Below are 26,663 nucleotides of genomic sequence, written 5' to 3' on the forward strand. Positions count from 1 at the left end.
AGCTGTGTGAGCTGCAACAGGTCAGGAAAATTCTCTGAGCCTTAGTTCCTTCAAGGGCAAGTCAAGCTCTTCCTGGGCATTCCCATAGCACCTCTTCCTACCCCCGTTATGGTGTGTTTCACATCATATTTTAATTTTTAAAAAAATTCTCTCTCCTGCACCAGATCTGAAGCACATTCAGGGTAAGGATTGTGTACTATTCACAAGAACAGTGCCTGGCACAGAGTAGGCTCTTGTTTTAGTCCATTCCAGCTGCTGTAACAGAATACTATAAGCTGGGTGGCTTATAAACAACAGACATTTAATTCTCACAGTTCTGGAGTCTGGAAGTCCAAGATCAAGGTGCTGGCAGATTCCGTGTCTGGTGAGGCCAGCCTCCTGGTTCATAGATCGCTGTCCTCTCGCTGGCCGATCTGAGATCAAGACTTGCTGTCCCTCTGGGCTGCAGCCATGGTTGCTCCAAAGGTTAAATCACATTGCTGGGCACATGAGAGGGACTCATGGTGTGGACATATCATTTAAAATTGCTGCTTGAATTCATCTTGCAAGGGCCAGCGGCATAGCATGTATCTCTATGATTTGTACAGAAACTTCTAGGTCCCTGAATTGTTCAGAATCACTCAGAATTGAGTGGGGCCGACGCTTTTTAATCCCATGATTGCGAACTTGAGTCTCTACATCATGCCTCTGATTGGGTTTTGTCTGATTTAGGTTGTGTATGTCTGTTAAGTTTCACTTCCCACTGAGTCATCCAATTAAAGCCCCGTGTTTCCTCACCTAAGAAGATGGCGGTGATGGGAAAGCTGGCAACAACCCCTATTTCTGTGACTACGTTTTATTTTCTCATGCACCTCCCAGTAAATACTCTATTAGGTCTGAAGAATTGTTTAAGAAAAAATGTTAATTTTTTTATAGCAATGATTTATCTGTCAACATCTTTTTCCATTCCTTTGCACTTGGTTGGAACGACCCTATGAGACCATTTTTCTCTCAGGCAACGATGGTGTGTGTGTGCGTGTGCGTGCGCCTGTGTGTGTGTATGCGTGTGTCTGTGTGGATATGTATGTGTGTATGTGTATGCATGTGTCTCTTGTATGTGTGTGCAGTGTGTGCAGGTTTGGGGGTGTCAAGGGTGACCTTGGCACGTGACATATGTAAGAATCAAGTAACGGCACCAGGTTGTTCATATTTTTTGAAGTCTAATTTTGGTTGGTTCATGTGCCCCGGTGACATTTGTTTATGCAGCTCTGGTTATTTATGGCACATGGTGAAACTGGGCTACTAAATGAATTTACAGCCTGGAATGAGCCAAATAAATCTCGGTAACAACATCTCCCCTAACAGCCCTATTAAGGGCCCTCCCATCTACGTCTCCGCTGCTGTGTGTTCAAAATGAGTTTCCGGGCCTTAAAAAGCCCAAGTTTCAAGGGAAGCACTTTTCATTTCACATGAGCCCTTCCTTAAATGGACTCCATCTCCCAGGCCACCCTCAGTGCACATTATCTAAAACTCCTAAATCAGGTGAAAAAGATATGAACAGATCACTCATATGTGAGGAAATACAAATAAGAATTAAATACATGGGAAAATATTCAACCTCCCTGGTAATCAGAAGAAAATATGGAGGTTCCATTTTATCCCTATTCTATGATAAAAAATAGTAGTGATCCTGACAACCAATGCTGGCCGGATAATTATAGTAATAGTAAACTCATAGATTGTGCATGGCAGTGCAAATTAGTAAAAAATTTTTTGCAGGGCAGTTTGGCAGGACATATCCAGAACTATAAGATGTTTCAAACTTGTTGGCCCAGTATTTTTCTTCATCCATGTGGAAAATGAAGAAATAATTCAATGAAAGAGGAAAAGTGCCTGATGTGTCTGAAACTCTTGCTGGCAGCATTATCTGTATTATGTGAAACTGGAAGTAACCTCCAATAGTGGGAGAATAATTAAGTTTACTTAATCATTGTATAGTCACTCACTGAAATACTACATAGTCATTAAAAAGTGATTATAAAGACTGTAGAAACAATAAAAATGTGTACACTATAATGTTAAGAGAAAAAAGAGGCTAAAAATTGAATCTGTGATTACAAAGTAAACATGTAAATGTATACGACAAAACTAGAGGAGAGAACTCAGAGTGAGAATCTTTGCAAAAAGATCATCGTATAAATATGTGTCTTCTGTGTGTCTGTATATGTGTTTTTATAAAATAACACATTTTTTTTTAAAAATTCTTGATGTTAAAAATACTGGTGGAGGTCAGGGAAAAGCAATATTACATAGTCTTAAGTTAATAAGTTTTGGAATTAAACAAGTGATGAACTCTTAACCACTTACTAGTGGAGTAAACAAACAAATTATTTGACTTCTCTGAGTCTCAGTTTCCACATCAGTAAAATGGGAATAGAAAATACAACCTGTGTTTTTGGACTATGGTGGGGATTAAATGAGGCCATATACGTAAAGAATTTACTGCAATACTTGACACAGCTAACTGTCAGTGTGTGCTTACTATTATTATGTCTATCTGTCTAACATCTGTCTATCTAATCTATCTATCTATCTATCTATCTATCTATCTATCTATCTATCTATTTATCATCTATCTGACTATCTATCTATCTATCTATCTATCTATCTATCTATCTATCTATCATAGTTTTAAAAGGCATAGTGGTTGACTATCCACATCCATATTCTCACAGATTATTTGTCAAAGCCAGTCATGGTGATCCCATCCTCTTGCCAGTGATTGATCCAGTGATTGCCATGTGAATTAATCCCAAAAATGAGACTTGAGGGGAGAATCACAAAAAGAATTGGTCTATTTCCTTCCTCTGGGCATCGTCAAGTTTAGCTGTCACGCTTGGACCTATGGCAGCCTCATCTTCTGAGGATGGAGACAGTACCAAGAATGGCAAAGCAGAGGGACAGAAAGAATCTGGGCTCTTGTTGACATTGTTGAGCCTTTGGGTCAATGACACAAATGTTTGCCCTACCTCACTTCTTCTTGATATTTGAGAGAATAACTTTATTATTTTAGTCAGTTTGAATTAAGGCATTCACACTTGCAGATAAAACCATCCTGATATAATCAGGATACAACGGTTATCTTTCCTTGGGGGACCTGAACTTTATTGGTTAGCAAATGGTTTGTTTATATGGCACCTTGCTGCCTGGCTGCCATCCTTTCCTTGCTGTTCTCACTGACCTCTAGACCTTCCTACATCCTGTTGACTTGACAACGTCCTCTTGGATGTCTGAAAAGACATAGCCCAAACTTAACACATCCGCAAATGGACTTGTTGTCTCTGTGGGTGCCAGTATGCACGCACGCGCGCACGCACACACACACACACACACACACACACACCCTTCCCTGTTCCTTGTCTCAGGGAACATAACCACCATCTATCCAGCTATATACGCCAGACCTCATCTTGACACTTGCCTCTCCCTCTCTCCCCATATTCAATCTATCACCAAATCCTATTGATGTCACTTTTTAACTATCTTTGAATCTATCCACTTCTCTTGGTTTCCTTCATCACTGCTCTGGTCCATGCTATGATCATCTCTCACTTGACCTATAGCCTTGTGATGCAATTGTCCATATTGAATGTTGCTCCTCTCCAATTTGTTCTCTAATTAGGATATATATGATTTTCAAAAAGGTGACAGGATGGGATTTACATTTATATATTAATAAATATACGGTTCTCCCTCAGTATCTGAGGGGGATTGGTTCCCAAATCCCCGTGGATACCAAATTCTGCAGATGCTCAAGTTCCTTATATAAAATGGAATAGTATTTGCATATAGCCTGTGCATGCACATCCCCTCTTGTACTTTAAATCATCTCTAAATTACTTATAATACCTAAGACAGTGTAAGTGCTATGTAAATAGTTGTTAGACTGTATTGTTTAGGGAATAATGACAAGAAAAAAATGTCTGTACATGTTCAGTACAGATGCAATCATCATAGGCCTTTTGATCCACAGTTGGTTGAAGCCATGAATGCAGAACCATAGATATGGAAGGTCGATTATATAATATACATAAATATATCATATATATAAATATATAAATGATATATATAAATATATAAATGATATATTTATTCATTATACAATAAATATATAAAATATATTGTACGCAATGTAACAAATTATTAATGGTAATACATAAATATATTAAATAATATATAAATAAAAGTATAAATATATAATACATATTCATAATATATAAATACATATATAATTTATATACTATATATATTAATGTAAATTCCATCATGCCACCTTTTTACTTAAAACTCTTCAGTGTCTTCCCTTTGCTCTTGGAATATGGAAAAAATATTTATTAAAGTCTAAGGAAGCCTACATGGCTGGACTCCTCTTGTTCCAAACATCCACTCACCATTGTTTCCCAGTCCTGAATTTCTCTCATTTCTTTCTTATATGCCATGTTCCTGTCATCAGAGGGCTTTTGCATATTCTGTTTTTTCTATGGGGAAACATCTTTCTTCTGTTTGATGCCAAGCTAACTTGTGTTAGTTTTTTAGACCTCAACTCAACTGTCATTTCCTTGGGGAAAAGTTCCAAGACCAGGTCAAATCTCCCTGTGAAACACAGTCCTGTATCTCCCAAATGGGCACTTAATGGCCACTGGAGTTTTGCACTTATTTGCACGACTGTCTGATCAACGTCTGTTTCTTCTCCAGTGGTCTGTAAGCTTTTATTGCCTACCATTCTCTCCCCAGAAGAAAGACCCAACAAATGTTTGTTGAGTGACTGATGAATGAATGGACATTGCCCTAATGCAGCCCCTTCATATTATATGATCTACAGTCACAGCCCCATAAAACAGTTTTGTTTCTCCAGTTGTGTATATGGCTGCTAGAATTAGCTCTGAATCATAAATCTGATTGTTGTTACTTCTTTGCACAAAACTATCCAATGGCTCTCCATTGCGTAGAGAACACAGCATGATTTTTCCCAACCTAATTTTTCAACTTGGTCTCTTAATTCTACTCTGTCCCTTGCCCTCTGCATTTGTTCCTTAACATGTCGTCACATCCAACTGCTTGCTATTCACTGACACTATTGCTTATCCTAGTATTGTTCACGCTGTTCCCACCAACCAGAGCCCCATTCAACCATCACGGTCTATCAAAATGTAATCCATTCCTCTGAATTCAGAGTAAATACATTCTGCTTAAAGTTGTCTGTAATTCCTCTGATTAGTATTAATTCTCCCTTTCTCAGTGTTCCTACAGTCTACAGGATATTGGGCACAAAATTGTCCAACTTTAATACGCCTTAACCATTACACCCAGAGGGTGTCTTGCATGGTTTTAGAAGGGAAGAGCCACATGATCCGTGTTTCTGCACAATAAAGAATCCATTTTTAACTTCCGTCCTGTGGTAGGCTGTATTATTGTTCACAAATATTACCAGGTTCCGCCTGGGAACCTGAGTTGGTGTAGGGCCCTGGAGTTTGGGGTAGTAGAGGAGAGAGGAAGGAGAAAAGACACTCAGGAGAGGGAGTATATGCATTTGTATGTACAGGTGTATTATGCATGAGGGCAATGGGTTCTGTTGTCCAACTCTTGGAATTACGACTTAGGCAATCTCTCTTTGGGGCAGATGGGAGAGGTGACAGTCGTGCATGGAGGTTCAGAGCCACTCACATCCACATCTCTGCAGCTGCATTCTCGAGCTGCGTTTTGCAGATACTTACCTTGCCGCAGCACTCTCTGTGTTCCTCCTCAAATTCAATTCTCCATAAATCCCTTTTAGGCGTAAAAGAAGAAGTTCTTCTTGCCCTTAACACAGAGTTTCCTTTTAAAATACATTTACCTAAATAGACATACGTGCATCAGTGTAAAGAAAAAAATAACAAGTGGGTGGCTGGTCATACGGGTAGTAAGCAGATGCCTGAGGTCTGGGAAGCAGGGCAATGCACTGCACAGCTGCCGCAGATAATTCAGAATGTCAGCCCTCAATCTGGCCTCCTCCCGGCTGCCTGGCCAGGAAGCCTTTGAAGGAAAATTAGAGCAGCTGCCTGCCATTTTGTTGTTCACTCCTTTTTAATGGTTCTTGAGTTGTTGACTTTTCCCCCTTAAAAATAAGTGGAAAACGTCCTGAACTGACAGATAAGACTTGACTTCCTCCTGGAAATTTACTATGCCAACAGGCACTGGCGGGAGTCTCGGAAAGACAGAACAAAAGCAACATTTGAAAACAGGGAAGTAGAAATACTGCTGACAAGGAAATTGGAAAAAAGCTAGCCAACAAAGCAAGCCCCTCACTTCCCCAGGCCTTCTCCTTTACATGGCAGAAGAACTTGTAGCAATTCATGCCACTGTCTTTTTAAATTAGACTTTTAGATCTTTGTTAGGAAAAAACAATCCCGCCTCTCTCCACTGCAGAATGTAATGTGTTGGACAAACCTGTTGAGCTTTAAGCAGAGAGAGAAATGCCCTTCCTTATTCATCTCTGAGCTGCGGGACTGTAGGCAGAGCCAGCCTCAGGCCAGTGAGGGGGGCTGGCGAGGGTCTGCAGCAAATTACAGTGTGTGGACAATCCTGTAGACACCCGGATGTCTGGTTAATAAGCACTGTGCCAGGGTCTTTAATTGCTGTCTGGACCTGAAACAAAAGCTTCAACCAACAATCTGGCAATTACCCCACCACCCCACGGTGCTAACCCTTCAATTACCCTGTCGCTGCATGCTACCCACTGGATCGTTAACTCCCGTGCCACTCCACTCTGCATATCAGGTAAATTCTTTGTGACTCAATTCCAGTGTTTCTCAGGTGAAACAAGAGAACTGCTTGCATGTCGGGAGGGATGTGTCCATTTTATATTGGAAATGATTATGAAGGCTGCCGGTTTCCATCCCGGCTCTGAGACTGAATGTCCAAGGCTTTCCATTTGCAGCGTTAGCTGTCTATAATTGACAGCTTTAATAACCACTTTGTCTATCCAGAGAATATAATGAGATGCTGTGTAAAGCTATTGAACATTTCAAAGATGTGCACCAGTGCTAGGTTGTGGGCCTGTTGAGAGATCTGAAGTCTCTGATTTGTTTCTCACTGCTCTCCCTAGACTCCCTCCAAAGGAAAGAAGAGCTGGTTCAGATGAGTCAAGTTCAAGGTCAACTTTTTGGGAGAAAGTGTAGAGAGAGGGTCATGTGTTAAACAAAGGGATTAAAACTTTGATCTCAGCGTGGGGATGTTTCCTTTCTTCTCTCTCTCTCTCTCAATTCTCTCTTTTTCTCTTTTCTCACAAAGCAAGTACAGTATAATGGACCAGCGATTGGTCCTTTGAAAACTTCTTTGCCCTGAGAAGCCCAGGGTGACCAAGACAGCTGCTTTGGACATTCAAGTAGGCCAGTGTCGTGCTGGTAAACACTTAACTGTGGCTCCCTGGGAAACAAGACAAAACAAAATGTCTGGTTTGTAGGGTTTGCCAGTTTCTGTGGCATAAATACTCCCTCTGTGGCCAGTTTCAAGCCACCATTGTGAAGTCACTGAACAGGATGTTGTGAAGAGATGCACACCCCAGCTCCCTTGAGCACTTTGGAGCCATCTCCAGCACATCTCTTCCTTAGGCCCATCTTTCCTATTCACTGGAGTGGAAAGAAAGAGGCAGAAATGTGTGGGTGCACCCAGAGGGAAAGGGGAAGGGAGACAGCTTGATCTACTCTATTCCTGGCCTTGGGTCTGTAGCCTTGGGGCTTTCTGCAGGCTGGCTCAGCTCACCAGGACTGGGGCTCCACATAAGGCTTTGAGGTCAAAGCCCCAGTGGTCATTTGCTTGGCCTTGTCTGTAGTACAGGTGAGTGATTGTGGGAGGACAGGGTTCGAGCTCAGGATACAGGATCCCATCCCTACAACGCCACTCACATAGATGGGTTATTAATAGGTGCAGCGATGAACTTCAATCTCCAGGGCAATAATTGCAGACAAGCTTGTGTTCTTCTGCTCTCATTCACTTTTACATAGAATATGAACCTAGGCTGCCCAATATGGTCATGCAAAGGGACATTAAGAATACTCTGGACAAGAGCACAGGTTGCACTGGGGCTGCTACTATCCTGCTGGGATAGAAGTAACAATGTGACCAGTACACATGCATTAGGGTCTCCTCCAACATACAGTGACTCAGGAGCAGCTTGTCCCCATCAGGACAGCACTGACCCTCATGTACCTGGGAGATGCTGGGTAAGGCACTAAGCCAATCTCTTTATTCAGACACCCAGGCTGAAATTTACAGCTGTGACTGCTTGCTTCAAGAAATGTCTGAGTCCATTCTCAAATATGGATGTGTTGCTGCTTCTTCCATGAGGTGAAGACCTGGGAATCTGGGACCTCGTGTAGGTATACCTCAATTAAGAATCATATTAAGAATGTACGCATATTCTCTTATGTATAAGACTATATAGGGGCTGGCCCAGTGGCGTAGTGATTAAAGTTCGGCATGCTCCGCTTTGGTGGCCCAGGTCCGTGGGTTTGGATTCTGGGTGCGTACCTATACCAATCATCAAGCCATGCTGTAGCAGCGACCCACATACAAAATAGAGGAAGAGGGGCACAGACATTAGCTCAGGACCACTCTTCCTCAAGCAAAAAGAGGAAGATTGGCAACGGGTGTTGGCTAAGGGCCAACCTTCCTCACCCCCCAAAAAATAACAACATATATACATACCATATACATACACACTATATACACACACATGCATATGTATACACATACTCCTAGATTAATAATCATATATGATTCTTTATATATGAATCATATTTGCAATATGATTAATCTGGAATATTCTTAATCTTGCTGTACCTAAATGAGTCTATATATTTGACAAGGAAATGAGTCCATTTGGATTTTGGCCCCTGGCTCTCTTTTCTTCTACACTTCATCACTAGATTTTATCCTGGTGACTTCAACCTGCAACTCCCCCACCTCACCATCCTTGAGCTATTCAATTCCAACGACCTTGACCTTCACAGAGCTTTACTCACCCACTCTTAAGGGCACATCCTGGATTTTTTTTCACATGTTTTTTATTGAGGTATAGTTTACATACAGAGAATTTACCTTTTCTGGAGTACAGTTCTACGTATTTTGCCAAAAACATATGGCACCACTACACTCAAGATATGGAACAGTTCCATTACCTCAAAATATTTCTCTGTGCCTCTTTGTGGCTGACACTCTCCCCTCCCCAGTCCCTGGCAACCACTGCTATTTTCTGCCCCTATGATTTTGCCTTTTTTGAGGATGTCATGTAGATGGAATCATATGGTATACAGAGAAAATTCATCCATGTTGTTGCATCCTTTTTATCGCTGAGTGGCACTCGTATGAACGTACTGATTTTGTTTATCCACTTACCAGTTGAAAGACATTTATGTTATTTCCAGTTTTGAGAAATTATGAACAAAGAACAATAAACACATACAGGAATTTGTGTGAACTTAAGTTTTCATTTTTCTTGACACACATTGGATTTTTTTTTATTATTATGGTAAGAACATTTAATGTGAGATCTACCTGCTTAAATTTTTCAGTGCAAAATACAGCATTGTTAACTATAGGCACCATGTTGTACGGCAGATCTCTAGAACTTATTCTTCTTGTATAACTGGAACTTTATATGCTTGAACAGCAACTCTCTATTTCCCCCTCTCCCCGGCCCCTAGCAACTACCATTCTACTCTCTGCTTCTATGAATTTGACTGTTTTAGATACCTCATATAAGTAGAATCAGGCAGTATTTGTCCTTCTGTGACTGGCTTATTTCACTTAGCATAATGTCCTCCAGGTTCATCCATGTTGTTGCGTATGGCAGGATTTCCTTCTTTTTAAAGGCTGAATAATATACCACATTTTATTTATCCATATATCTGTTGATGGACACTTAGTTTGTTTCTGTATCTTGGCTATTGTGAAGAATGCTGCAGGCAATATGGGAGTGCAGATCCTGATCTCACTTCTTTTGGATATATACCCAGAAGTGAGGTTGCTGGATCATATGGATATGCCTCAAGGACCTTACTCTTTCAATACTTGACCTTCCACCTATCTTCTTTATTTAAGAAGATCCCTTTAGGATGCAAATGTTCAAGTTTTTCCCACCTCACGATACATCCCTTTGGCAAATGGCCTCTAGTTATTGTCCTACCTCAGTCCACTTCTCCACAGTGAAGATCCTTGAAAGAGGCTTCTCTCTCCAACATTCCACTGAAAATGCTCTTTTCAAGGTACTCCATGACTTCCAACTGGCTACATCCAAAAGATTCCTCCTATTCCATATTGTCTCTTGAACTCCTAGAAACTCTCTCCTTTTAAAATCTCCATTCTCTTGGCTTTCATGACCCCAGTCTCATCTGATTTTCTTCAATATCTTTAGGTGTTCATTTTTAAGCTCCTCTTATTCTACCCATCCATACAGTGCTGGTTTTAAGGTAATGTAGGTGAGCTTTAAATGGTACTTGATGCTACTTGGCTGGAGGATCCAGGAAGGCCTGAATATTGCTTTGCAATCACCCCCATTTAGTGAGTTTCATGAAGAAGGAAAAGATGGGAAAGAAATACCATTATACTCTGAGTTGAGTCCATGCTTCATTTACCATAGTGTGAACTTTGGATAAAGTTGATTTGCCATATTTGGTTTAGGCTTTAGTTTAAGGGATGCTTCTCTCTCTTCCCCAAATCTAACCCCACATTTGACCTTTTGCCCACCGCCTAGCCTGCACACCTAAGAGAGCCGGCCTTGAGTGCAGGTCTCCAAACATTTCTGGCTGTATTCCTTCTAAGCACAGAATAGGACTGCGCTTCCCGAACCCTTTGAAGTTGGGCAAGACCTTGTGACTTGCCTTGGACAATGAAATATGAAGCCTTTACGATTCCATTTTCATTCTGCCACATTAATTTCTCCTTTCCGTGGCAACTACTCTGTTTCAGATGGTGGCAGTTCATTAGCCTGGGTCCCTTAGTGATAAAGGTGTGGAGCAGAGCCCCCAGCTGACCCCCAATAAATATGTAACATGAATCTGAAATAAACCTTTATGGAGCCACTAAGATTTTTGGAATTGTTTGTTACTGAAGCGTAGCTTGGTTTACCCTGACTGATGCACTGAGAAAGATTGCAGGGTCTGAAATGGGGTTGCTTTGGCTGAGTCACTGACTACAGAGAGGTAGAAAACCCACAAAAGCCTGTGCCAATCTTTTAATATTCAGTGATTTCACCCACTTGTTTATGACCAATCAATGTCCTAAAACTGGACAGATTACTCTTCTCTTCTCTTGGGGGAGAAGTGAGGAAGGGGGTATGCAGAGAAGTAGGCAGAGCAGGGAAGCATTTCCTCCATCTTCCCTTTCCTGATAGATCCCTTCCTAGGTGCTTTATTCTTCTCATTCTAACTCTAGTGGGTTACGTCCTTGGGTTATGTCATCCTTGCCCCATATCTATGGTGGTGACTCACAAATCTCTGTGTTTTTCACACAGAACTCTCTCAGAGCTTCAGACCTATAAAATCAACTGCTTATTAATACTCACCACCTGTGAGTTTTATGGGCATCTAAAATGCAACGTGTCAAAAAATTAACTCATGTCTTTCTCTCCAAACTGGCTCTGTTTTCCCCTGTTCCTCATTTCAGTGATAACACCCATTTAACTGTCAACCGAGGACAAAGCATAGCGATCATTTTTACCCTCATCTTCTCCTTTAGTCTCCACATGCAATTAGTCATCGTGTCCTATGAATTCTCCTTCTGAAACATCTTTAAATTCTGTCCTCTTTCCCTCTACCTAGTTAAGGCACTCGTCACTTCTTGGCTGGATTAGTACAATAACCTCTAACCAATTTCCCTCCAGGTAATCATCCACATAGTAGCCAGAGGGATATTTCTAAAATGCAAATGAAATCTAGCCAATTCCTTAGGTAAAAATCTTTAGTGGCTTCCCCTTGCCCTAATTGTTAAATGTAACCAACAATGTCGTTCCCTGACTGTCACCTGTCTCATCTCTTTCCAATTCCTCTCCAGAACTACACTTTAGCCACAATGAGCCATTCGATGTGCTTTCAATTTTTTAAAAATTTTAATTGTTTTTTTTTACTTGCCATAGTTTATTTTGAGGAAAAAGTTATATTTATTTGTATTAATGTGTTTGTATTAATAGTAGACTTGGAAATTAATCTTTTTTCCAGCTTTGTTAAGGTATAACTGACAAAATTGTAACATATTTAAAGTGTTCAGGGGCTGAGCCCGTGGCTTAGTGGTTAAGTGCGTGCACTCCGCTACTGGTGGCCCGGGTTCAGATCCCGGGCGTGCACCAGCGCACCGCTTCTCCAGCCACGCTGGGGCCGTGTCCCACATACAACACCTAGAAGGATGTGCAACTACGACATACAACTATCTACTGGGGCTTTGGGGAAAAAAAAGGAGGAGGATTGACAATAGATGTTAGCTCAGAGCTGGTCTTCCTCAGCAAAAAAAAAAAAAAAGAGGAGGATTAGCATGGATGTTAGCTCAGGGCTGATCTTCCTCACCAAAAAAAAAAAAAAAGTGTTCAGTGTGATGATTTACTATATGTGTACTTATGAAATGATTCCCTAAATCAAGTTAATTAACAAATCCATCACCTGACATAGTTATCATTTTTTTTGGTGAGCATGCTTAAAATCTACTCTTTCAGCAAATTTCAAGTATATAATACAGTATTATTAACAATGGTCCCCATACCATACATTAGATCCTGAGAATTTATTCATCCTATAACTGAAAGTTTGTACTCTTTAACCAACATCTCCCTATTTCCACCAGCCTTAGTCCCTGGCAACGCCAATCTCTGTTCTACCATCTGATTCTACGGTTTCAACTTTTTTTTTTAGATTTCTTATATAGGTGATCCCATACAGTATTTGTCTTTCTCTGTCTGGCTTATTTCATTGAGCACAATGCCCTTTAGGTTCATCCATGTTGTTGCAAATGGCAGGATTTTTTCTTTTTTAGGGATGAATAATATTCCATTATGTATATATATACATATATACACATCACATTTTTTAAAATCAATTCATCCATAGATAGTGACTTAGGTTGTTTCCATTTATTGGCTATTGTGAATAATGCTGCAAAGAACATGGGGGTGCAGATATCTCTTTGAGATGTGATTTCATTTCTTTTGCCATATACCCATAAAGGGGATTATTGGATCATATGGTAGTTATATTTTTAATTTTTTTTTTTTTTTTTTTTTTTTGTGAGGAGATCAGCCCTGTGCTAACATCTGCCAATCCTCCTCTTTTTTTGCTGAGGAAGACGGCCCTGGGCTAACATCTGTGCCCATCTTCCTCCACTTTATATGGGACGCCGCCACAGCATGGCTTGCCAAGCAGTGCGTCGGTGCGCGCCCGGGATCCGAACCAGCGAACCCCGGGCCGCCGCAGCGGAGCGCGCGCACCTAACCGCTTGCGCCACCGGGCCGGCCCCATATTTTTAATTTTTAAGGAGCCTAAATATTGTTTTCCATAACAGCTGTATCAATTTACAATCCCACCAACAGTGCTCGAGAATTCCAATTTCTCCACATTCTCAGCAAAATTTGTTATCTGTCTTTTTGATAATAGACATCTTAAAAGGCCTAAGGTGATATCTTGTTATGGTTTTGATTTGCGTTTCCCTGATGATTAATGATGTTGAGACACTCTTCATGTACCTGTTGGCCATTTGTACATCTTCTTTGGAAAAATGTCTATTTGGATCCTTTACCCATTTTAAAATCAGGTTGTTTGTTTTTTTGCTGCTGAGTTGTAAGAGTTCCTTATATATTTTGGATATTAACCCATTATTGGCTGTATGGTTTGCAGATACTTTTTCCCATTCTATAGCTTGCCTTTCCATTTTGTCAACTGTTTTTTTTGCTGTGCAGAAAATTTTTAGTGTGATATAGTCTCACCTGTTTGTTTTTGCTTTTGCTGCCTTTGCTTTTGTGTAAAATGCAAAAAGTCATCGTCAAGACCACTGTCAAGGAGTGAGATCCTTGAAGAGACAGGGACAGAAGAGGCAGGTCCTTCCAGTTCTTCTCTGTGAGCTGCTGCCACAGCATGGCTACTGAGAGACGAGTGGTGTGGTTCCGTGCCTGGCAATCAAACCCAGGCTGCCAAAGCGAAATGCACCAAACTTTAACCACTAGGCCATCAGGGCTTTTTCAAGGAATTTTTTTTTTTAATGGAAAGTTTAGTCTTAGGGAGAAGAGGAATATTTCTTCCACTGTTAAAATGGTTAAATGACTTTAAGATGGCATCAGATGAAAATGAGATCATAGTTTGGACAAGGATTTGGATGGTACTTCAGCCACTTGGTTTGTATTTCTTCTGTGAAGTAAGAAGGAGATCATATGCTCGAATGGGTTGTAGAGGAACCTGGTGGCTGGAGGTGGGGCAATAGAAAGTTAGCAAAAGTAAAGAAGGAATCAGTTGGCTCTTTAGGGGAAGAGGGAGCTGACTATGGATATTAAGGATTACTGGCTACTCTGACAGTAAAATTGAGGTCCTCCATCAAATTATTTTGCTGTTATAGCCGGCAGCACAAGACTGCCTTGGTGGATTAATCCTGGGATAGGATCTTGTCAGGCAGGTGTTGGAGATCACAGGCAGAGATGAGGTTGAGGGTATTGTTGCAAGACTAACCAAATCCTTGATTCTAGGACAGGTAGGGGAGGGAGTAATAACAGAAGACTCCTCTAATAGATTGGGGAAAAGTCAGGTGTTCAAGGAAGCATAGGCCTCAATGAGAGAGTGAGCTCTAGAAGGATAAGAGGTTGGGACTATAGGTAAAGCAGATTTTTGGTGTAAAAATCTAGGGTATGTCTGATGGAGTCCTACTTATTTATTTTTGTTTTTGTGGCTTGTGCTTTTGGAGTCATATCCAAGAAACTATTGCCTAGACCAATGTCAAGAAGATTTTCACCTATGTTTTCTTCTAGGAGTTTTACAGTTTCAGGTCTTATGTTTAATTGCTTAATCTATTTTGAGTTGATTTTTGTGTGGTGTAAGATAAGGGTCCAATTGCATTCATTTGCATGTGGATCTCCAGTTTTCCCAACACTATTTGCTGAAGAGACTTTCCTCTCTCCGTTGTGTATTCTTGGCACCCATGTGGAAGATCAGTTGACCATGTATGTGTGGGTTTATTTCTGGGCTCTCTAGTCTGTTTGATTGGTCTATATGTCTGTTTTTATGCTAAAATCATACTGTTTTAATAACTGTAGCTTTGTAATATATTTTGAAATCAGGAAGTGTGATGCCTCCAGCTTTTTTTTCCTTCTCAGGATTGCTTTGGCTACTCAGATTCTTTTGTGGTTCCACATGAATTTTGGGATTGTTTTTTCTATTTCTGTAAAAAATGCCACTGGGATTTTTATAGGGATAGCATTGACTCTGTAGATTGCTTTGGGTAGTATGGACATTTTAACGTTATTAAGTGTTGCAATCCATGAACATGGGATATCTTTTCGTATATTTGTGTCTTTAATTTATTTCATCAATTTTATGTAGTTTTCAGTGTACAAATATCTCATCTCCTTGTTTAAGTTTATTCCTAAGTATTTTCTTCTTTTTGAATTTATTGTAAATGGAATTTTTAAAAAATATCCTTTTCAGATAGTTCATTGTTAGTTTATAGAAATACAACTGATTTTTGTATGTTGATTTTGCATCCTGCAACTTCAGTGAATTTGTTTATCAGTTCAAACAGTTTTTTTTTTGTAGAATCTTTAGGGCTTTCTTTTTTTTTTTTTGTGAGGAAAATCAGCCCTGAGCTAACATCCATGCCAATCCTCCTCTTTTTGCTGAGGAAAACTGACCCTGGGCTAACACCCATGCCCATCTTCCTTCACTTTATGTGGGATGCTGCCACAGCATGGCCTGACAAGTGGTGCGTCGGTGCGTGCCTGGGATCCGAACCCGGGCCGCCCGCATTGGAGTGTGCACACTTAACTGCTACGCCACGCGGCTGGACCCTTAGGGTTTTCAATATATAAGATCATGTTATCTGTGAACATGGACTTCCCCAATGCCTTCTTTCCTTGGTTCAATTCCACTCTTCCCCAGCACTCAGCTCTTGTGTTTCTCTTTCAGGAAGCCTTTCTCGTGTCCCACTAGACTTAGGTTATGGGCCCCCTATACCCTAAGTGGCTCCCATGACCGACACCCCATGCTTTCTTCTACTACAGCGCTGATCATATCATGTTATAGTGGTCTTGTTACATGACAGACACCCCCTACAGATAGAAGGTCTTTAATACCAGAGACTCTTTAGCTTATTCAGGAACGGTAACTCCTAGGGAGTTGATGTGATATTGAGGGAAGAGCATGGACTTTGAAACTAGAGAGACCTGAGTTCAAATCTTCACTGCCAATTATGAGAATCAAATGAGATAGCAATTGCAAATGCCTCATAGAGTGTCTTGTGCTTAGCAAGCATTTGTTAAATGGTCATTATTATTGTTATTCCTGCCTGTGATCCTTGAAAAATTACTTAACTTCTTTACTGGGGCTTTGTTTTCTTCAGCTGTAGGATGGGGATAATAATGTAGCTAATCAAGCAGACACACGTGATTCTGATTCCTCTTCTTCAGTATTTCTATTCTGGAATGCCCACCTGTGTGTGTGTGTGTGTGTGTGCGTGTGTGTGTGTGGGTTTGTGTGCGTTTGTGTTCTCTCAAACATCTCTTCTTCACTAATATTCCTTCTTCTCCTCTTATGGGAGGACATATACATATAGACCCATTGATGCTGGTCTGAGATCCTAACTCCAATGTAACGATGTCAGGGAGTGGGAATTTTTTATTATACTCCGCACATTTAGATTTGAGAAATTTCTCAGCCAGTCTGGCTCTTACACCCTCATGCCTTTTATTGTGTGTTTACTGACTCGGGCCTTAGTTTCTTACTTCATGGTGGCTGTTATGGGGTCAGCAACTCTCCCAACAAAGGCTACCCTGACTGGTTGAGAAATTCCATATGGTATAGAACAGATTTTATATAATTAATTACTGGGATCCTGTGTCATTATGGTAGCTGACAGCAGAGGATGCTTTAGTCAAATTAATCTCAAAACTTTCACTATGACATATTCAATTATACAAGAGTATAGATTAGGGTTGTCCAATAGAACTTTCAACAATGATGGAAATCTTTTATTATCTGCTCTGTCCTATGGCAGCCACTAGTCTTCCAGTACAGAAATCACTAGCCACATGTGGGCATTGAACACAGGAAATGTGGCTAGTGTACTGAGGAACTGAATCTTTAATTTTATTGAATTTTAACTAATTTAAATCTAAAAGAAATTAGCCACATGTAGCTAGTGACTGCTGTATTGGAAATGATAATATTTAAAAGCTCCTTGTGCCCACTGTCCAGATTTATCCAAGATTTTTCACGTGTGTTTGGGACTTTTTAAAAAGAAAAAAAACATTACAGATGCAGTTAATTTCCCCATAAACACTGTCTGCATCCCCCATCTCAATTACTTCCCTTCCTCACCAGTTACAATCACTCTTCTGAGCACAGTTTAACCTTCCCTTGCACATTTTTATGCTTGTACTATATATCTATCCATAAGCAAGATGTTGATGTGTTTTGCACATTTTTAAACTTTGTTTATATCATACTTTACATACCTTTCTACATTTGTTTTTTCCCATATGCTTTTGAGATTCATCCATTTTGATATAAGTAGTCCTAGTTCATGCCTTTTGCCTCTTGTATTCTATTCCAATAGATGAACACATCAGGACTGATTTAACTGCTCTCCTGCAAATAGACATTTAGGCGGTTTTGAATTTTTCACATTTACAAATAATGTTGCAATTAACAGTTGTCTATGTGTCCTCAAGTGTATGAGAGATCCTCCATACCCAAGAGTGAAATAACTGGGTCACAGGGCATGTGCATCTTCAACTTTGTGAGATGCTGCCAAATTGCTCCCCAAAAGTCTTGTCCCAATGTGCATTCCCACCAGCAGTGCATGACCATGACTATTACTGGGAGTTTCCAGATAAAAGGGTGTTAACTGGACACTTCCACATATCTGCCTCAACTTGTGCACAGGTGTTCTGCCCCCAAACTGTCTCCTACCCCAGTCACAAATTTTGTCCAACTCACTTTTGTATGAGAAACCAAAGGTAAATTTTTGACCTCCCTTGGGGTCTGTATTCTTTTGTTATGTTAAGAAATGCTCTCTCATTCATTGCTAAGACCCCTCCTTCCCGCCTTTTCTCCTTTCCTCTCTCCTGATTCTCTCTTCCTTCCTGTTCACTAATGCAGCCAACACTTACAGAGGCATTTAAAATCTAGATGGAAATAGACATGAAAGGCACAGCTGTTTTGTCAAGGAGCTCCCAGCCGAGTGCACACACAGGGCTAAACCCCTGTGCATGCACAGGCCGCAGGCGATGAAAGATGGAAGCATGGAATCCATGGCAGCCTGAGTCTCAGGAAGGGTTTTCTCTTAAAACATCACATCAGAGCTGAATAAAGCAGTGTTTGGGAAAAAAAACAGGCGGGGGCATTTCCAGTAGAGGTTCAGAGTTAAATAGAAAGCAGGGCATCCTCCAAGACCTGCAGGTTGCTCAGCACCACCAGAGCACAGTTAGTGGGAGTCCTAGGAGATGAGGCAGGCGAGGTAGACAGGGTCAGATGGTAGAGGCCCTTGTATGTCATGCTAAAGGGCTTATATTTCATCTCGAGGGCAATGATGTGCCGTTAGTAGTTGGCATCTGTCATTTTTGTCTGCCAAGCATTCATTTCCTTCCTCTTCAGATATCGCCTCCCCCCCACCCATCCTTTGGCAGAACTGCCTTTCCCAATTCCACAATGGTTCTGAGCTGGCCAATCACAGACTTCATCCGCCTACATGACCTAGTCCTGACCAATCATAGTTCCCCAACACCTTGATCCAAACACAGTAAGTACGTGATCTTCTCTGAAGATTAGGGTCCTTCTCTGAAGCTCTAAATGAAGACAAGGAGAAGGAATATTTCTTTCAGTAGAAAGGAGATAAAGATTTTCTTTTTAGATTTATCACAGGACATTCAGGTAAAGATGTCAAACAGGATGTTGAATATATGAGTTTGGAGAAATGTTCTGTCCTGGAGACATGGATTTGTGGCCTGTTTACTTGATTACTCCCTTTCTCTTATCCTCTATATTCAATTCAGGAGTAAGTCCTTGAAGCCTTGCCTCCAAAATTCATCCTGAATCCATTTGTGTTTCTCCATTTCCACAGCTACAATTCTAGTGCAAGCTACTATGTTCTTTCATCTGGACCATTGCACTAACCACCTAAATCATCCACTTGTGTCTTCTTTCTCCTGGTACAACACATTTTCCACACAGATGAGTGATATCTTTAAAATCCAAATATAATCGAGTGACCCCCCTCTTTACTCCCCAACGGTTTCCCACCAAAAGTAGAATGAAATTTAACTTCCTAGTGTGGTTTACAAGGCCCCACATGTTCTGGCCTCTGCCTGCTCTAACCTCATCTTGTAGCATATTTGGTATTCAGTCACTGATTCACTCATTCAACAAATATTTATGTAGTGCCTACAAATTTTCGGGCAATACAACAATAAAAATGTTAGATCCCTGTTCTGATAGGGCTTACGTTTTAGTGGGTAGGGGCAGAAAATAGTTAATAACACATCAACAAGACAGTTTCAGACAGTGACCAGTATTTATGAAGATAATAAAATAGAATGATAACAAAAGAGTGTGAGTGGTGTTGGATTAAGTGGGTGACACTTAGATTGAGTGACTTTCTCTCTTTTTTTTCCCTCTAGATGAAGGGACCAGGAGATTAGGAAAAATCAGTAAAATAATCTGATTTACATTTTAAATTATTTTTTCTGGCCATTGTGTTAAAAAACAATGTAGAGGTGAGGGTAGAAGCAGGGAGAACCACTTTGGAGGTTCTTGCAAGAATCTAGGCAAAGATGATAGCTCTCTTTCTCTTTTTCAGTACAGTAGTCCCCCCTTATCCATGATTTCACTTTCTGCGGTTTTACTTACCTGTGCTCAACTGCAGTCTGAAAATATTAAATGGAAAATTCCAGAAATAAAACACTCATAAGTTTTAATTGTGTGCCATTCTGAGTAGCGTGATGAAATCTCGCTCCATCCCACCCAGGACATAAATCATCCCTTTGTCCAGAGTATCAATACTATACACACTATCCACCCATTAGTCACTTAGTAGCCATCTGGATTATCAGATCAACTCTCGAGATATCACAGTGCTTGTGTTCAAGTCACCCTTATTTTACTTAAAAACGGTGCCAAAGTGCAAGAGTGGTGATGCTGGCAATTTGGATACGCCAAAGAGAAGTTATTGTTGCTAAATCTCTTACTGTGCCTAGTTTATATATTAAACTTTATCATAGTATGTATGTATAGGAAAAAACATAGTATATATGGGATTTGGTGCTATCTCCTGTTTCAGGCATCCACCAGGGGTCTTGGAACGTATCCTTGGCAGATAAGGAGGGACTACTTATAAGATTTGTTCCTACCTTTGCATTTGAGGCTCCCTCTGCTTGGAGCCCTTTGCTCCTAGACCTCCCCATGGCTGCCTCATTCTTGCCATTCATGACTCAGCTCAAATGCCGTCTCCTCTGTTAGGCTTCCCAGACCACCCACCTAATGTAGCTATAACTACAGCATCCCTCTGTTTAATGATATGCCCAAAGAGGGCCCTGGGTGTCCACCAGCCTGGGAACAGGGTGGGTATCCCTAGAAAGGGGAGAAGCACTAATAGGAACATCCACTCCCTAACTCTTTTCCAAGCTCCTGCTTGGTTGGAACTGTGGAGGGGCTGTTCCCTCTCAGGCTCTAGAATGCTCTTGTTTCATATAAAGTCACCAAAGACGAAAGACTAATAATAGAGATTAAAATAAAATCTGGACACCAAGGGGTAACCAGAGAGGTAGGCAATTTCTTCAGAGACCCAAATCAAGCTAAACACCACAAAAAGATCTCTCTCTCTCTGTCTTTCTCTCGATCGCAGTTTTTTCATCTGTAAAATGAGACTATTAGACTAGGGGTTCCTAGAGGATCTTCTGTTTTTCTCAGCTGAACCCATCTCGTGCCTGGTGTTTGAGGCACCAGCTTGCTCCATGCAGTTCTGGAGTGCTTGGTGCAACCAAGGCAGAGAGGAGAGTGGACTGCTAGCTGGAAGAGTCCACTTTCACTTCAGTGACTCTGGGGGCTTCACCAGAGGCTCAGCAGCAAGCCTGGAGGAGAACAGGAAGGCCAAGAGAGCTAATTAAAAGCTCTTTGATTGATCACTGGAGGATGAGAGGCGGGGTGAGCCCAGGAGTTGTTATGCATTTGCAGCTACAAATTGCTTTTCAGGCTCAGAACCGGCTCTAAGGAGAGACCTATTAGATATGAAGTGCTCCCTGCCACCGCCTCCCAAGGAACTCACAGAGACGGCAGGGGAAGGGATTGTGTGCTCAAGCACGCTTATGGAAAAGCAGGAAGTTAACATTATCTGAACCACTCTGTATACTCGAGGCTGCAGCGTGGTTTCTGTGTATCTAAAGAGGTAGGAAACTAATGCACCTTCAGTCTCTGCGGGACGGAGGTTCCTCCCAGACCCTGACTCCGTCAGAAAGAACTGTTGTCTCCACTCTCGTAGCAGCTACAGGTCTAGGACTGGATGTACGTGGTGGGTGAGCCTGGGCATCTATGGGGGCATTGAGTTACAGCCTTCTCCTCACCTGGCTGGGCTAACCGAGTCTCATGGGCAGGCTTCCTGTCAGGGATGTAGTATTGTCCACTGCTGAATCCCCAGCACCTCAAAGGTCACTGGACACAAGTACATGATTGATGCTTGTTAAATGAATAGGTAAATGACACAAAAGGTTTCCAACAGATAGTACCCCTTGGGCTGACCTTGAAGGATGGGTGGGATTGAATTGGGTAGGCCTTCCAGGAGGAAGCAGTAGTGTCAGCAAAAGCATGGAGGCAAAGAAGTGCAGGAGGAATATCATAGATGGGAGTTAGGATAATGGAAAAAGGAAGGAATGAGAGTTGGTAGTCCAGATGGGGGAAGGTGCATGTCGGTATGTACAAGGAATCTCACTTCAGCCTCCAATTGTGTTGGATCCCCATCCATCCACCTCTCATGCTTCCTCCTCCGTTCTAAACACTACGTAGTGTATCCTGTGAAGCTCAGCCAATGTCCCGCCCCTCTAATAAACTGTCAACCCTGTGCTTTGGAATCATAAATTTTGGTTACAGCCCTGCCTTTGCCACTTACTAGCTTTGTGACCTTGCAGAGTCCCTTCTCATCACCCCTGTGTCTTGTAACCTGTACCACACGTTGTAAATGTGTCACCTCGGGCCGTCTCTCAGCATTCAAGTGATATACTTCATCCATTGAGGCACGAGCTTTTATAGGACATGGCCCCGATCTTGCATCAGTATTATGAACAAGTGACCCTCAGGATGAGGAGAAAAGAAGAGGTGAACATGATTCCTGGTTCTACTCCCTTACTAGCTGTGTAACTTGGGCAAGTCACTTAACCTGTCTGGACGCCAGTGTCCTTATCCATAAAATAGGAGTTAAAACACTTCCCTTGTGGGTTTGTAAGGATTAAATACAATTCTCTTTCAAGGGCTTAGCTCCGGGAAGCACTTAGAACAATTAGATCTTGCCTCCTTCACTGTCAGTTCTGCTCCCACTCTTCTCCCCTGCCAAAGATACCACAGCTTCCCTCCTGAATCTTCCCACATGGCCAACTCCACAACTCCCCATAGGGCCTAGACCACCCCAGGCCACCAGGACTCCTGCTAATTAATGAGTTGAATTTTCAAGCAAACTTAACGTCTCAGAGGGGATCATCAGCCCCATTAATCAGACGAGGTCCTCCCAGATCTCCTGAAGGCAGCCTCGAGCATCATGCAAAATTCATCATAAATACCTAAAAGAGATGGCCAAAGTGTGTTTCTATTTGAAAACTCTCATTACCCGTTTGCTAATGGTAACTGGCACCGAGACAAGGGTGACATTTTCATTTATTTACTTGTGGGTCCGGGTTTATTCTTGCAGGGATGTTTTTATCCGTCTTCCAAAGACCGATTGGAACCCATTCAGCAGGCAGGATGTGTTTATTTGCTTAGAATCCACTTACATTATAGACAGTCAGGGATGGCATCTTGTAGTTTTTCCAGGCTGCTTTCCTTTTCCAAAGCATGTGGGAACGTGAATGGAAAGGAAACATTATAAAGCAATCATTTCTCTTTGAGTTGGTAAGTAAGTGGGGACCAGACGACATGAGTGGATCCACTTCTGAACGTGAAAATGGCCAAATCGTCCCTTTCGGTTACATACCGTGAAAGTACTTCACGTTCTGCTCACACTGGTCGATGGGAAATCTGTATCCAAAGGGGACCCTGAAAAATGTACTTTTTCCTTCCTATATTTACATCATAATAATAATACTTACTAAGCTCTTATTTTGTGTCAGGCACTGTTCTAAGCACTTCATTTAATTCTTACAAACACCTTATTAGATAGGTAGTCTTATTATCCCCAGGTAACAGATAAAGAAACTGAGGCAAACAGAGGTGAACTTGTCCATTGTCAGGTATTAAATGGTGGAGCTAGGAGTCGAAGCCAGGCAGACTGGCACCAAAGCTGTGTTTTTAACTGTGTTAATGTATTAATATTAACATATTAATATTTATTATATAATTGATAGATTAATAAACATGCCAGTTGACAGATAATGACAGATAATTAAATTGACAGATGATGATTGTGACCTAGTCTGCTGTAGGTTTCCCAGTCAGTCTTCCTTCTTCCTGGCTGCTCCGTTCAGACTACATTTCCAAGCATCCCTTGCAGTGAGATATAGTCATATGACCAGGCTCACCAATGGAAAAGGAGTGGAAGTCATGTGTGTGACTTCAGTGCCCCTTGGTTAACAAGAAGCATCAGTCCTGGGCTTTGCCTGCTTCCTCCTTACTGATTGGATGTGGTGATGACTGAGAGCACCTTGGGAGCCTCAAGCTGAGGGCAGAGCCACACTCTGCACCCACGGCAGTCTGGTTCCCATGATGATTTTATGGAGTGGGTGCTGCCAACCTGCCCTTTGCTGGTACATAAGAGAGTCATAAATTTCTTTGCTCTTTAAGTGACTGAATTTTAGAGTCTTTTTGTTATGACAGCCTAGTCCTTACTCCAACCAATATAGTAATTTTCTTTCCCTTTCATAGAATCAAAGAATCTTTTCCAGACTAACTTTTGAATCTGTCACCTGATAGAACATCTCTTGAAGAACCTTGAGTTGTAGATGGCTTACTTCCTATTGAATCAACCCATTCTATCTTTAAAAACTCTACCATTAGAAAGTTGTTAAAATTTAAACTCTAAGGTATGTTGAAGAAAAGAAACCACAACCCCAAAATGGTGTCACTTGTGCTAAAGCCCGTGATACCAAACCTAGATTTAATACCCCATCTAATTGCAGTTTCAGCCTCTCTCAGAAATGTAATTTTAATTGGCAAGTGTGAAATTTTCTGGTCAGCACCAATGAGGTAATCTGTCATGTGGGACCTATCCATCCCCCGCACCCCCTCAGAATGAAGAAGAAGAGACAATCTGCATGAGAAAACCCTTGTGGGTCTGACCCCTGCCTCCCAAAATAAGAAGTCCTGGCTGAAAAGTAACCTCCTCTTTTTCTTTTGCACCCTTCTTCCTATAAAAACCATCCATTTTGTATAAACCCTTGGAGCACTCTTCTGGTTGCTGAGGGGATGCTGCTGATCCGTGAATCACCTAGTAAAGCCATTATATCTTCAGATTTACTCTGTTTAATTTTGTTTTTTTTAACATGTAAAATATATATCAGTAATTCACATGCAGAGTCCATTATCCTTAAGGCCATATAAAGCAATCACGAATCCCCTTCCTACATCCAGAGCCTTCCATTTTCTGTAGACAATGATCATGCCCTATGAGTGCTCTCCTGGGCTAAATGTTCTCCATTCCTTCAATTATCTTCATATAACATTGTTTTGAGATCCAGGTACCAACTCCCTTACCATACTCCAGGATGTCTATATTCTTCGAAGCATGGTGACTCAGGACAAATCCTAACCTTGCACATGTGTTTTTCCAGCTTGGAGAACATCAGCATAGCTATTCTCATTCTCCTTTGTATGCTTGTATTCATTCATCTTGATGTTAAATTCAACAAACATTTATCCGGCTTTCTCTGTGTTCAAGGATGTTTGGGGCTTGTAGGCACGGCTTCGGTATATGCTTAGCATGGCTGATTTGCTCTGAGCCTTCTATGGGCTGCTCTGTCACATTGTCCTCATTGTCCTGTGAGGACAAGGGGCCACTGGTTTTTTTAGACACAAGTGCAGGACCTGACAAATATACCTGTACAATTCCATACAATGACATTTAGTTCCCCACACTGTCCAATCAAGATTGTCACCTCCTGACTCTGTCATCCTTTATTTCTTCCCAGGAAGATGATGGAAAGGTAGAGGTAGTTTTGACAGACAACCTCTAAAAAATAATAACCTTTATTTTGTCACCCACAAACCACATCATTTATTCCCAATCCAGTATTTAGTTTATGTCCATGAAAAATGGCATTTGTAATACCAGAGAAGACGGCTTTCTTGACCTGGAGAAAGATGTTACTAAGATTATTATTGTACGTAGTGATTGGTTTAAAAAAGCCTATGTTGTATTCAGTATAAAGCCTTTAATTCTCTAACACAAGTTTGAATAATTTTCTAGTATTTGGTGAAGGAAATAGTTCAGCTAATCAAAATTAAAGCGTGTTAGTGGGTCTTAATGGAACGAATGGACATGGCATATGAGAGTATTAAAAATGTCTACAGGAGAAAGAATTTTTTGAGCTTTCCCTTGGAAACACTTACTTCACTTGTACCTTCTGTCTTCAAGTTCTCCCCTAAAATCTATTTCTTCTTATTGTATGTGACCATGAACATTCACTGCCTGCCCCCCTCTCCGTTACCCCCTCCCACCCATACACAGCTGGAAGTTCTATCTCCCATGGCTATGCCTTCCACAAGTTTTCAGCTTTGCTTTCAACTACCCCTGCTCTTTCAGGTTAGGTATCCCCTGGTGAGTCCTCTGAGTGCTACTTGTTCAGACATGGCCCCAGGGAACTGCATCCCTGGCCAGGCCATCCCCTGACTTCCCAGTAGGGGGTGACTTCTGCATTTCTGATGTGATCAGACGTCTTACAGACAGGTCACCCTTCCTAGAACTAATTGGGACTTTAGAAGATTCAGTTGCCCAGTGACCAAGACTGAGAAAGGATAAACAAGGCACGTGAGACAGACAGGAGAAGATCCAGTAATTTCATCATTTCCAGGAAACCTGAGAAGCTCTCAGTACTCACTGGTGGAGCAGAGTGAGACAGGTCCTTTTGGTCAGAGGCTGCCAAGCATATACGTCCTGTGAGGATAAGTGTCTTAGTCAGCTCAGGATGCCATAACAAAATACCATAGACCGAGTAGCTTAAACAACAAATATTTCTCACAGTTCTAGAGGCTGGAATGTCTAAGATCAAGGCG

The sequence above is a fragment of the Diceros bicornis genome, chromosome 25 (assembly GCF_020826845.1).
Source record: "Diceros bicornis minor isolate mBicDic1 chromosome 25, mDicBic1.mat.cur, whole genome shotgun sequence".
Lineage (NCBI taxonomy): Eukaryota > Metazoa > Chordata > Mammalia > Perissodactyla > Rhinocerotidae > Diceros > Diceros bicornis.